This window comes from Dermacentor variabilis, chromosome 6, assembly GCF_050947875.1.
Source record: "Dermacentor variabilis isolate Ectoservices chromosome 6, ASM5094787v1, whole genome shotgun sequence".
Taxonomy (NCBI): domain Eukaryota; kingdom Metazoa; phylum Arthropoda; class Arachnida; order Ixodida; family Ixodidae; genus Dermacentor; species Dermacentor variabilis.
In genome coordinates this window covers 162557656-162570826 of record NC_134573.1, presented here as the reverse complement: position 1 = coordinate 162570826, position 13171 = coordinate 162557656, and positions in this window count along the sequence as shown.

Here is a 13171-nt window from a genome sequence, read left to right as displayed (position 1 = left end):
AGATCTTCTCCAAATCATAGGCCCACGTAGGTTCAAATGTTACATTGTGCGAGAGAGCTGCTGCAGTCAGTAAACGCTCGAGAACTGCCACTGCATCCGTCACAACCTCAGCTATAAGCGATGACCAACGCCGTCCTCATCTGCAGTTATGTCTCCCTTTTAAAACCACGTCCTAGCGACCCCATACTTTTGTCAGCTGCCACCGCTAGCTCATGTGCTAAGGAAGACGGATGTTTGGCGCACCGCTGAATCCTACCCACTAGGTAGCTATTGTGTGGAAGCTGTACAAGTTTAGTAACGATGCCATAGTTGCATAGTTGATCCGCGATGGTTCTTCATTAACACACAACGCCCACAGTAAGGTGAACGGCCGCGCAATATAGTCATTTACATGACAGAAACTCGACTCGACGAGCCTCTAGTTCACCATCGTTAAGTGGACATCTTTGGAGCCATAGTTGGCCGTACACCAACCGCCCGTGGAAGGCGCATCAAATTTTATCCAGAAAACTGAAGGCATCAACCGATGGAGGTGCTGTTGTGGTTCGTCGTAATGCCGAAGATATCCGCCAGGGACAATTCTGCAGAAATCACAGCTGCGACATAGCATGTACCTTGATCGTACGCTACGAGGGCTATCGAAAATATTCTGCGAAATATATAAATAATGGCCGGCTGTGAGTAACTTCAGCTCTGTATCGATAATCGTTGCTGGTGCTCGCCACGTTGGTTACTATCTTTCTTGATTTCTTGTCACATGTTGGCCCACTAAATTACTTACTTCTCAATTACTTCTGGTAGTTTTCATGATTACTCAACGCAACTATTCACCGAGGCAATATACAGATGTACGTTAAGAAACCCCAGATGGTTAAAATTAATCCCAACCTTCTACCATGGCGCACTCCCCAGCTCACGGTGGAACTTCTGCACGGTAAATACCAGGAATAGAGGAAAATGAATTATTTACTGTTGTTTTCCTGAATTTATTCAGCAGCGTAAACCACGAACACTTTCTCGTATCAAAAAAAAAAAATCTCGAAAGCTCCCCCAGACCTTCATACTTACTGATTGTTTTCTACAGTTTGCCATTACGCTTTTAATATAAGATGATATTTTAAGAAATATGATGACATCTTTTATTGCGATAGGAATAATATGGAAACTCGAAGCCAATTTCCGCCGTCAGCATCGCCGTGGGCATCAGGCTCCGCCTGTATTGAGCCATACGTATGTTATATACCATGACGTGCTATACTATATCTTACATTTGCGACTTATTTTGCTATTGCAGAGTGTTTGCTCACCGCGACCAGTAGTTTCTGGTAATTCTCACTTTCTTTTGGGAAACACTGTTCCCTGCTCGACGGGAATTTAAGTGAAGCCACCCGCACTCCCACCCGATTCAGCGGCGCCTCCTTCGGCAGCCTCAAGAAAGCGGAACAGCCTCTCGAGTAATAGTGAGGCTACCCTGATAGACTCGACCGAGAGCGACGACAGCTCCGACGACGACTACGTGACTGCCCCGAGTCAGAAAGCAAAGTGGCGGACGCTTAGGACCTCTGTGGACACATCTACTGAGGACTCCGCAGAGTTCGCCTAAGTACACCATCGTTTTCTTCCCTGTGCTACCCTCCGACAACATGAGGTTCCTCAGCAGGCAAGTTGCATTGGCTGAACTCGAGAGACTGTTGCCAAATGACATTGAGGACGTCCGAATCAACCCTCTGAAGAATGTAGTTGCGGTAGACGTCGCTCGAGCGTCGGCGTTACATTCTCTGCAAGCTGTCACTGTCCTGCGTGGCATGAACGTTCATACCATCATCCCGATGGGAAAAGAGGCTACTACAGGCGTCATATATGACATTGATGCGGCCATCTTAGGCGTGTATTTACCACTTTTGATAAAGCCTGCCAATCATGGGACCTATATACTATAGGTGGCCTGTCACGGAAATTCCGGATGCGTAAAAATTGTCTTTAAAGGTGACTGCCTCCCGTCGCATGTGAAGGTAGGTCATTTCCGACATGCTATTCGGCCCATTGTTCACAAACCGCTTCAGTGCGGAAAATGCCTGAAATTCGGGCACGTGAGCGCCGTCTGTGGAAAGTCTGCTCTATGTTCCCGCTGTGCAGCACAACACTCTGCAGACAACTGCCAGGCAAAAACTTATAAGTGTCCGAACTCTCAAGGGCCCCATGACGCCCCATCAAAGGAATGTCCAAGAGTTAGGAGAGAACTCTCCGTCTTAAAGGAAATGGTGAGGGACCGGTCCACTCATCGTGAAGCAGCTGCTGACGTCAGGCGACGTCGTTCTCGTTGCAGACGCTCATTAAGAAATTCTGCTCTCCGCACACAGAATACGCGTGCCGCACAGCGTCTTGCTGTTGAATCCGCTCTAACGCCAGTGCAGTATTTGTCCAAATCGCGTATTGACAATGGAGCAACTGAAAAGAATGCCGTGTATGAACCATGGCGACCACTGCCAAGGACAAGCCCTGTGGAAAAACCCCAACAAGGAGTGGCACCACAATGCTCCACCCCTCACCCAGATGAGCTGACAGATCATGACCGCCGAATTATAACAATGTGCAAGTCTTTGATAAATTTGGGCAACTCTAATACGCCAACAGCTCGAAACGCAGTGCGAGTGTTGGATGCCCATAGTTCAGTGCTCGCAAATCTAGCGTATGCACAATGGCTATTCCACTGCCTTCACTCCGTGACGAAGTGTGTAGTGCGACGATTTTCCAGTGGAATGTCAGAGGACTTCAATCACGGACTTCATGTTTCCGCCAATACGTTTTCACGAATCGATTTCCTATCATGGTAATATGTGAACCGAAGGTGTCAAAGGCGCTAAGATACTCTGGGTAGGAAGCCTTTATGGCGTCGACGTGCGGGCAATCCAGCAAAGTAATTGCTTACACCCGTACAGAACTAACTTACATTCCCCACTTCGTGTAGCCTCATGATGGAAACCAATACGTGTGTCTCCGTATTACAAAGAATAAAGTAGCCTTCACCCTTATCGGCGCTTGCATCTCCCCATCTAGTCGGTTCGACGGTGACCGACTGCGCGACATCCTGACGGCGACTTCTAGACCTTGGATTATCACGGGAGACTTTAATGCCCATCGCTTGGTATGGGGAAGCTCCAGAATAGGTACCAGCGGCCGGAAACTTGTGGAATTTGCTTCCGACCACGAACTCAGCATTATGAACGATGGCAGTCCGACGTACTTGCGTGGTTCGACCTATATCAGTGGCTTAGATTTGACTTTGGTGTCACGGTCTCTTGGTCAAAGTGTTCGATGGTTCTCTGACATTGAGACTCATGGCAGTGAACATATTCCCACATACTTAAGAATCACTTGATTTGTAAGCTTCTCCTTTTCTACTTCCAGACAAGTAAGGTGGTCAAAATATAAGACAAAGGTGGAATTGGCATGCAAGGAAGGATTTACCTTCACCATTGAGAGCTTTATTACAAGTGTACTGGAATCGTCTACGTACACCTTTACATCCGCATGACAACGTATGGATTTCGACATGGAACTTGAGCGACTTCAAACGATTCGCAGAAGGGCCGAGAGGCGATACAGGCGCAGCAAGTCAATTAATGACCTTAGAGTCGCTCGACGTATACAGAAGAAAATCCAACGTCGTATGGACAGGCTGGAGGAACAACGGTGGAAAACGTTCTGCGAATCACTTGACCCCCGCAAGCCACTATCTATCATATCGAGAACGGTGCGTGGCCTTGGCTCGTCTCCACAGCAACGACACCCATTCTGCGCCGTGGTCCTGCATCAAGGCCGCTCGCTGGTTGATATAGCCGAAGATTTCCGAAGATTTCTGTGTGAAGATTGCGAGCAGTGGGGTCACCATCAATAGAGAAATTCTGGGTGAGGTTCCTGCGACGTGCTTCCCCGAATTGAATGTGTCCGTCTCACTTGAGGAATTGGACGCTGCTCTGGCCACATGCAGGCCCTCATCGACCAGACGGACACCTACGCTGGTTTATGCCACCTAGGTGAAGATGGCCGAGGTAGACTTCTGGAATGTTACAACTAGTCATGGAATGATGGCGTCGTTCCTGAGCGGTGGAAGTCCAGCCGCTTGATACTACTCCTGAAGCCTGGAAAGTCACAGCTTGACCTAGCGTCCTACCGACCCATGGCGCTGTCCAGCTCTGTTGGAAAGGTCATGGAAAGAATGATTCTCACACGCCTAAAGTGGTACCTTGTGCGCCACAACGTATACCCTGAGGCCATGGCTGGGTTTAGAAGAGGCCGTTCCTTTATTGACAACGTCATCGACCTCGTGGCGTCTGTACAACAAGAAAAAGACCGCAAGCGTATATCGGTTGCACTTTTCCTCGATGTGAAAAGCGTGTATGATAATGTAACGCATGAAGCCATCCTTGATGCCCTGGAAAAAAAATGGAATTGGTGGACGCATGGTTTCGGTGGATTCGGAGCTATCCTATCCTTCTTTGTGTACAGTGCAGATGGCCGAACGGCTGACTATTACACTTGCCGTGGCGTCCCGCAGGGTGGGGTTCTCAGCCCCACTTTGTTCAGCCTTGCAGTCCTTGGACTTGCCGACGTTCTGCCACATGCCGTAAAGCTTTCCATATATGCTGACGACATATGCATATGGGCCTCAGCAGTTACACGTCTCCAGGTCTGTGTACGGCTCCAAAAAGCAGTGACCCTATCATCATCATACCTGCGTGCTCAAGGCCTCAGCATTTCGACCGAGAAGTGCGCCTTAGTCGCTTTTACCCACAAGCCCATGACCTGGTACCCCATTTCTATTGACCACCAAACAATTTCATACGTAAAATCTCACCGATTCCTAGGCGATATTATCGACAGAGACCTTTCATGAAGCCCCCACAATACATACTTGAAGAAGAGGCTTACTTCTATCGCCCGTATACTAAGTTTTCTTGCCGGTAAAACGTGGGGCACATCCCTGGCATCTATGCTTCAACTATACAAGACACTCTTCCTAGGATACTTGCGTTATAGACCACCAGTACTGTCTAATACTAACAAAACTAACATCCATGTCCTACAGAGCATTCAAAGCCAAGCTCTTTGAACATGTCTGGGGCTACCTCGAAATGCTTCAACTGTGGCAACAATTGCCACCGCGGGAGACCACCCAATATTGACCTATATAGCTATCGACGCACTCCGGGCGCTTGTTCGCCATATATCCAGAGTGCTTGGCAACCTTCTCGCTCGCTTGCCTGAGAAAAGACCCAAGACAGCGTACTCCAGATCAATTGCGGCTAACCGGCACTCTTTGTCATTGAGGCACTCACCCGCAACAAGAAAGCCATCCCCTCCGTGGTGCTTGAAAAGGCCTCCTGTGTACCTTGCTGTTCCAGGAATAGTGAAGAAAACTAGCCTGACCACCGCGGCTCTCAAGCAGATCACATTGGAACTTTTGCATTGCTTATACGCTAACCAAATGCATGTTTACACGGACGGTTCCGTCTCGGAAAATTCGACGGGCGCCATTGTTATACCACCTCAATCGGCCGTTATCAAGTTTAAGACTTCACACATAACGAAATCTACGGGTTTCAAACTGGCCGCTCTTCAAGCTGCTGTCGAATACATTGAAAAAGAACCGCCTAAAAAATGGCCAATATTTTGTGATTCGAAAGCAGTCTTCCAGAGCTTGCGAGGTTTAAGACGTGGCAATTATGAACAACTGGTCTCTAAAATCAACGAAACTTGCCATTGCTCTTCTGAACGAGGACATGATATCATCTTTCAGTGGCTGCCGGGACATTGTGGCATCGTTGGTAATCACCTCGCCGATGACGCTGCCCGACGTGCCCAGGCTGGCGCACCGACAATCCTTATACCTTTATCGAGAGTAGACGCTGCAAAAAGAGCTTCACAGTCTCGCTCGTACCATCACGTTATGTTACTGACATACACCACAGAACTCTAAGTGTCGTTTATACAGCTGCGACCTATCACTGAAACTCGAATTACCAGCAAAGCTTTCACGACGTGATGCAACACTGCTGTGTCGACTGTGGGTTGGAGTAGCATTCACCAACTCCTACAGCTATCGTATTGGAATGACGGATTCACCAATGTGCGCTAAGTGCAAGTGTGAAGAGACCATCAATCATCCGTGCCACTGTTCTCGATTTGACAACCAACGTCAGGCTCTCGAGTGTACCATGAATGGACTCTATGACAGGCCATTTACAGAAGCAAAGACCTTGGGAGCCTGGCCTCACAGCTCATTAGCCCAGAAAGCAGTTGGAGCGCTTCTTCACTACCTGAAGGCAACAGACTTGAGTGCCCGACTATAGACACCCTACACCTAAGTTTTCTCTTTCTCTCTTTCACTCCCCATTCCCCTCCCCACGTGTAGGATAGCAAACTGGACTCAGTCTGGTTGACCTCCCTGCCTTTCCTTCTTCCCTTCTCTCTCTCTCTCTATCTCTCTCTCTCTCTGTGCGACTTATTTTGACACACCATTCTATCACAAAAGTTGGTCATACCAGGTCTTACATTCCTGACAATTTTATTCTTCCGTATATTGAGAATGGCATCCCGCAAACAAATACCATGAAACATAACAAACATGACAGCGCACACCTTTTATCCTAAGTCTTTTCAGACTATGAAATACTAAATGTGGGAAACCATATCAGAGCTTAAACCTATTTTTTTCACTGCACAACCTCCAGGACTGGCGTACGAAAGAGGTATTCGCTGCACAATATCCGGGACCGACCCAAGCAAGAGGTTTGAAACAACCGATACGGAGAAGTGTTGGTAATGGCAAGTAAGGCTGTCGTGAACACATAACCATAAATGAAACCGTCCGACGACATGATTCGAACAGAGCACACCTAGCACATCAGCTAGATCATCTAACCATTCAGCCACGGGTGCATGCTTAAGTTATCGGAGCGCGTTTTATTAGCACTCCACGCGATATTTCACTGTCATGAATAATTACACATGAAAATACTGATTCATTTAATTTTAATGTTTTCTGAAGGACATCACTCCCATTAACTGTGCGATTTATCATTCTATCAGAATCTGAGCGCCAAGTGGCGAAAGAAGGCTAGGCGCGTATACTGGTTCCAATCGCAGAGACATGTGCACAGAAGAAGCTGCATTCTAAGACCTCAGATTGGGCAACTTTTTTTGCCGGAACTTATCGTAAAACACCCTACACAAGCTATGCGGGCTATGGAGACCATGTCGTCTTGCGTCATCGTCTTCCCACACGTAGTAACCAAGGTACGGCGGCTAGAAAAGTACTTGCCGGAGCGTGGTTTCCGCAGCGAAGCACCGCATCTCTCACATCACGCACACATATCCCGCGTGTTGTCAGTACGCTTGCCAAGAAGCTCCACCGAAACGCTAATCGCAATGAAGAGAGGAGGGTCCGCTTATGCGCAAAGACCACTCCAGTAGTTCAGATGCAGAGACAATGTGCGCGGCGCACGCTGCAGCTCAACGAGCCGGTGGTGCCCACACATGGTATTGTGGGAACAGGAGGCCGAGGTTGAGTGACAACGTCGACAAACCACTCCAGTTAAAAAGCACGAAGCCGACGCACACAGCGTGCCCACCGTGAGTATGCCGCAGTATACGGGAACGCGAGGTAAACAAAAGGCGACAGTGCCGACAAGACCATGTAGTTCTAAGCGATGCTGCTCGCCGTCATCCAAGTTTTCTCAGTTCATGTGTCTACACATGCCACGCCACGCTTATTTAGTGAGTCAGCTTACGTTTACTGCAAGTCATACTGCCACTACAGCTACGAGCTTTACACTTCGTGTAATGTTCTAACATATGCTGCTCTCGCATTCATTCATTCGCCTTTATGGCGAAACTGATTTTTTGTAGTTTCCGAAAACTAAATGAAAGGCGAATGTGGGCACTGCAGGAAGGGCATGTAAGGAGATGCAGCCAGATACATTCCACATTGCGCAATGGTTCCAGCGGATCATCCGGAGGCGGCTGTACTAGCCGCACTCCGGAGATATCGTCTTCTGCCACCTTCCTTGGGCACGATGGCGTCAGAACATATGCCTAAGAAAAATGCCTAAGGCTGCTCATTAAAAATATGGACCCATGTCTTATCGCCATCAGTGTACACGGCAGTACCGCTACAACGATGTCACCTAACCTGCCGCTCTTCGTGCAGGTAAGTGACAAGAAATACGGTTTCCAGAGCAATGATCCTTGTCTCGTAGCTCTGCCGAGTCCGTAAACGTTGCTTCGCCGTATGTAGGATTGTTTTTCGGTGGCCAGCCTGTTACTAAGCCTCTTGGGCGACATTGAAGAGGATGCAGGGCCTATGACAGAACAAATGTGCAAAGAAATGCTACATAATCAGAAAGAGATACTTTCTAAACTATCGGCGATTAAATTTAAACATGACTCGTTTGAAGCACAGATGTTGGATTGGCACAAGCGACTTTTCTCCATCGAAAGCAAAGTACAAAGTAACGATGAAACTCATAGCAGGCTTGGGAACCTCGAAATTGTCGTCTCAAAATCGTGTGACGAAACTAGAAGCTGGTTAATCGAGTAGATAATCTGGACAACCGATCGCTGCGCAATAACCTCATCATTAGAGGTTTGGTAGAGGATCACTACGAAATTGAAGAGATACTGCTGAGGAAAGTTAGCAATGAGGGTGTTAGTGGCATTTTGGGGGTACAAGTTAGTTCAATCGAGAGAATACATAGGCTTGGCAGGAGGTTGGCCAGTAAGACCCGCCCGATAATTTTCAGGGAGCCAAAACTATAGGGACAAAGCGAGGATTCTGAGTAACTGTTCAAGACTTAAGGGAACAAATTACAGTGTTTGCGAGGGCATTTCGAAGAGAGTTGTGGAAATAAGGAAAAAGTTGTAGAACTGCAGAAGGAAAGAAAGAAGGCAGTAAAGTTAAGCTTATTTTTGGTAAACTAAATGTAAATAACGTTCTTTATGCTTGGAACGAGGAAAAGAACTAAAGTGAACCAAGAATAGTCAGTGACTGACACGAACATAAAAAACGTCGATCTTTCAAAATAATCAACGCAAACCCAAGAAACGTGTTATATAAGGGAGAGGCACAAGAGTTGATAATTTTGGAGTAGGAACCCGACCTGATCGTGATTACGGAGACATGGCTGAACAACAGATTATCTGATGTAGAAGTTACGCCCCTGGGGTATAGCATAGTTAGGAAAGACCGATCCGCAAGAGGTGGAGGCGTCGCAATCCTGATTAAACAAAATATACTCTTGACTGTTATAGCAGTCTCAGGTGATATCGAAAGCGTTTGGATCAAGACAACGTTAAGAGGAAGCTTTAGCTCGGGTGCTCCTATCTAAATACATGTAAAAGGAGAATTCGTTTTTCTCGGGAACCACACCACCAAATTTAACGAGGTTTGTTGCATTTAAAAGAAAACCTTAATATCTCGTGGCTGTTTGTTTCGAATTATTTATTTAGGTCTTCAATTTTTTATTAAAAAATTGGCGAAAATCAAAATTTTTCAGAACACGAAACTATCAAGTTTACAACTCTGTAACTCGGCAATGAAAAAATATATCACGATTCCGTGAATTGCATCTAATAGTGCATCTAAGGCGGACAAAATTAACATGTCACACATGAACATAAAAAAATTTAGTAATATGTAAATACAACCTTTGCAGAACCCCTGTACACGACGTAACAAATTGTCGTAAGATGTAAAAGGACATATTCAATTTGTCTGCTTTTAATTATCTAACGGGTGACGTTTACAGAACCTGAATATGTATTCTTGATGCAGAGCTATTAATTCGCAGACTTCATGCTTCTATTATTTTCAAGCTTGCGAATTTTTGAAAATCTTTTTAGCAAAACTCAGGCCCTAAATCGAAATTCCGCTTCAACAGTCACCAGAACTTAGCTTTCTGTCTCAAATGCAACAAATTTCATTAACATCGGTCCAGGGGTTGTCTCAGAAAAACGTTTTTGGGTTTTACATGTAGTTTAATAGGCCGCGTCGGAGTTGGGCCCGAGCTAAAACTTCCTCTTAAGTAATCGCAGTGTTTTTATCGTAGGCGTACACAGATCACCAAATACGACGACAGAGCAAATTCTTCAACTTCGTAAATTCATGGATTCCACTTTTAAACAGGGCGACTATAAATTGCTTTTGGGTGATTTCAAACTTCCGGATAGTAATTGCAACTCATATTTACCTGGCGAAAAAAACGTGGCACTTAGTGAACAATTATTAGAAATTATATTCTGTTACAACCTTGTACGACTCGTAAATGATTACACGCGGATTTGTGTAACAAGATCTTCCATTCTAGATTTTTTTTTGTGCATAATTCTCGAACTAGCTATATAAATGAATGCGAAGTTGTTGAAGGTTTATCTGATCATAAAATGGTTATGCTTTCTTTTAACTTGTCTCCACTCTCTTTGGATAAGGAATTACCGAAGCAAATGTTGAATTCCCATTCCACGGATTATGTTAGCATACTAGACTATCTTAAACATTCTTTTGACGAGTTTACTACAATATACGTATATACGAATGCAAGGCTAGTACATACCGCTAGCGGGAACACTTTTCGCCACTGGTGGCTCATTGCATTGAACATTTTATTCCTAAATCAAACAAAAAGTGAAAGCCGATAAATCCATGGATAAACAGAGAAATAGTTCAATCAAATCGAAGAATGCAGAGGAAAAGGAAAGCATGTTCCAAAAACTCGAGCCCAGAAATGTTGAATACCCTACGACAAATGAGGAAAGAACTTAACTGTCTTGTTCGGGATTCGAGGCATAAGTTCTATAACACTGAAAAACTGTCTCTCGGATGAACCTGCTAAGTTCTGGCGATATGTTAACCCATCAACGAAATCGTGTTCTTCACATAATCAAAAAGTCACAGTGGAGTGCACGGAAGCTTTTAATTCTTTTTTCTCTTCCGTATTGACCCGCGACGATGGAACGGTACCGATGTCGCCTGTTTCTCCTAACTGTCCTTCGGCTGACAATGTGGCGATTAATGAAGCTGGCATCCTACGCCTTCTTTTTCGTACTAGGTTTAAAAAAATGCCGCTACAGACGGCATTCAAAATGAGCTTTTATACCGGTACGCTGAGCGGATAGGTAAATACTTAACGATTATCTTTCAATCAGCCATTAGCCAAAGTAGCTTTCCTAGAGCTTGGAAGCAGGCCAAAATTTTACCTATCCATAAGGGTGGCATCACGACAGACGTAGGCAATTACAGGCTCCTTTCCCTTACGAGCACCTGCTCTAAGTGACTGGAGCCTATTATTAATGAACACTTTTCAAGTTATCTCGAAACGCATAATTTATTGTCAGGAACTAAACATGGATTCCGCAAGGGCCTCTCTACCATAACGCAACTTGTTGAATTAGTTCATAACCTCTCTGAAACAATAAATGACCGTGAACAGATAGATCTCATTCTTTTTAGACTGCTCCAAAGCATTTGATAATGTACCCCACCAAAAATAGTTGTTGAAAATTGATGCTTTTTTTACAAATTCTACTATCACTAACTGGTTCAAACCTTCTCTTCAGTCACGAGAACAATACGTCGAAATAGGTGGCTGTGAATCAAGTCTCCTACCAGTACTGTCAGGGATACCTCATGGCAGTGCACTAGGGCCCCTCCTATTCCTAATACTTATTAATAATCTTGCAAATTGTACAACTGTTCCACTACGATTATTTGCGGACGATTGTGTGTTATACAATAACATAATATCACTAGACGATCAACTGCAATTACAGGCTAGTTTACAAAAAGATTAAGCAATGATGTGGCCAGTGGCAAATCATGCTGAACCCAGATAAATCTTTGTTTATGTCCATAACGAGAACAAAAGGTTTTCATTGCAACAGCTACAAAATTCGCAACACTTAAATGAAAAGGGTAACTCAACATAAATACTTATGTGTACTATTTGTATGTACCTCACGTGGAACGCACATACAGATATTACATGCAATAAAGCCAGTAGACTGCTGTGGAGTCGCAGACGCAACTTACGCAATGGTACGCTTGAAATAAAAAACCTGGCATATAAGCGCTAATAAGACCCATTATAGAATATGCAAAAATAGTCTCAGACCCACACACAGCTATAAATCGTCACAAATTAGATCGAGTCCAGCGTTTAGCTGCTAGATTCATATTTAACAAATATCGCTATTGTCACCCCCCCCCCCCCAAAGAATTGTGTTGTGCCGGAACGCAGATGTTCCTACTTTATAAGTTAGGACAGCACTGGACAGATTCGAGCCACCATTTATGGTGGCTCGAATCTGTCCACTCCTGTCCAGATATCCAGCCACCATTTATGCGAAATGGCACTTATAAAGATAGCTATTTTCCTAGAGCAATTAAGGAATGGAACTTGCTGCCCGATTCACTGGTTTCCTCTTCTTCTTTAAGTACATCTCTAGATCAGCTGCAGATTCTTGTTTGTTCAGGTCAAGAAGCGCTGTCATTCACTAGATCAATAACACCGCGCTGTGGTCGCGACGAGTGCAATTGTGCTCGGAATATTACTTCTGTGAGTATATGTGAAAAAGCAGTGTCTTTATTTGTATTATTATCATTATCTTTCACTCAGGCCGACCTCTCCACATTTCTGTCATTAATCATTATCTCTCTCTCTCTATCATTATCTTCATTGTTGCGCGTGTGATTATTCATTGTGTTGTAAATCATGACTGTATCTCCATTCCTGCAATGACCCTTCGGGGGCTAACTCTATCAATAAACAACAACTACAACAAATATACCGATAATCATTTTGTCACCAGTGTTGCCCTCCATTCCGCTATTGTGACACTCTGTGGGAAACCGAGTGCAGCTTTCGAACTTGCCATGTGTCAACAACATTATTATATAAGGCGTTAGTGACAGTCGCTAGTGTAGCCGCTGCGCGCCCACAGTTGGTCACTTCCCCTCTGTGTCATCCTATAACCCCTATGTCTTTTCCAAATTAAACGAGGCCGACTGATCTTTCCGGTGAAGAGTATTCACACGACTGACATCGAAGCTAAATATACGCCACCTGCGGTTGAGTCAGTGTGCAGTGTTCATTTTGACGACCTGTTGAGCTGC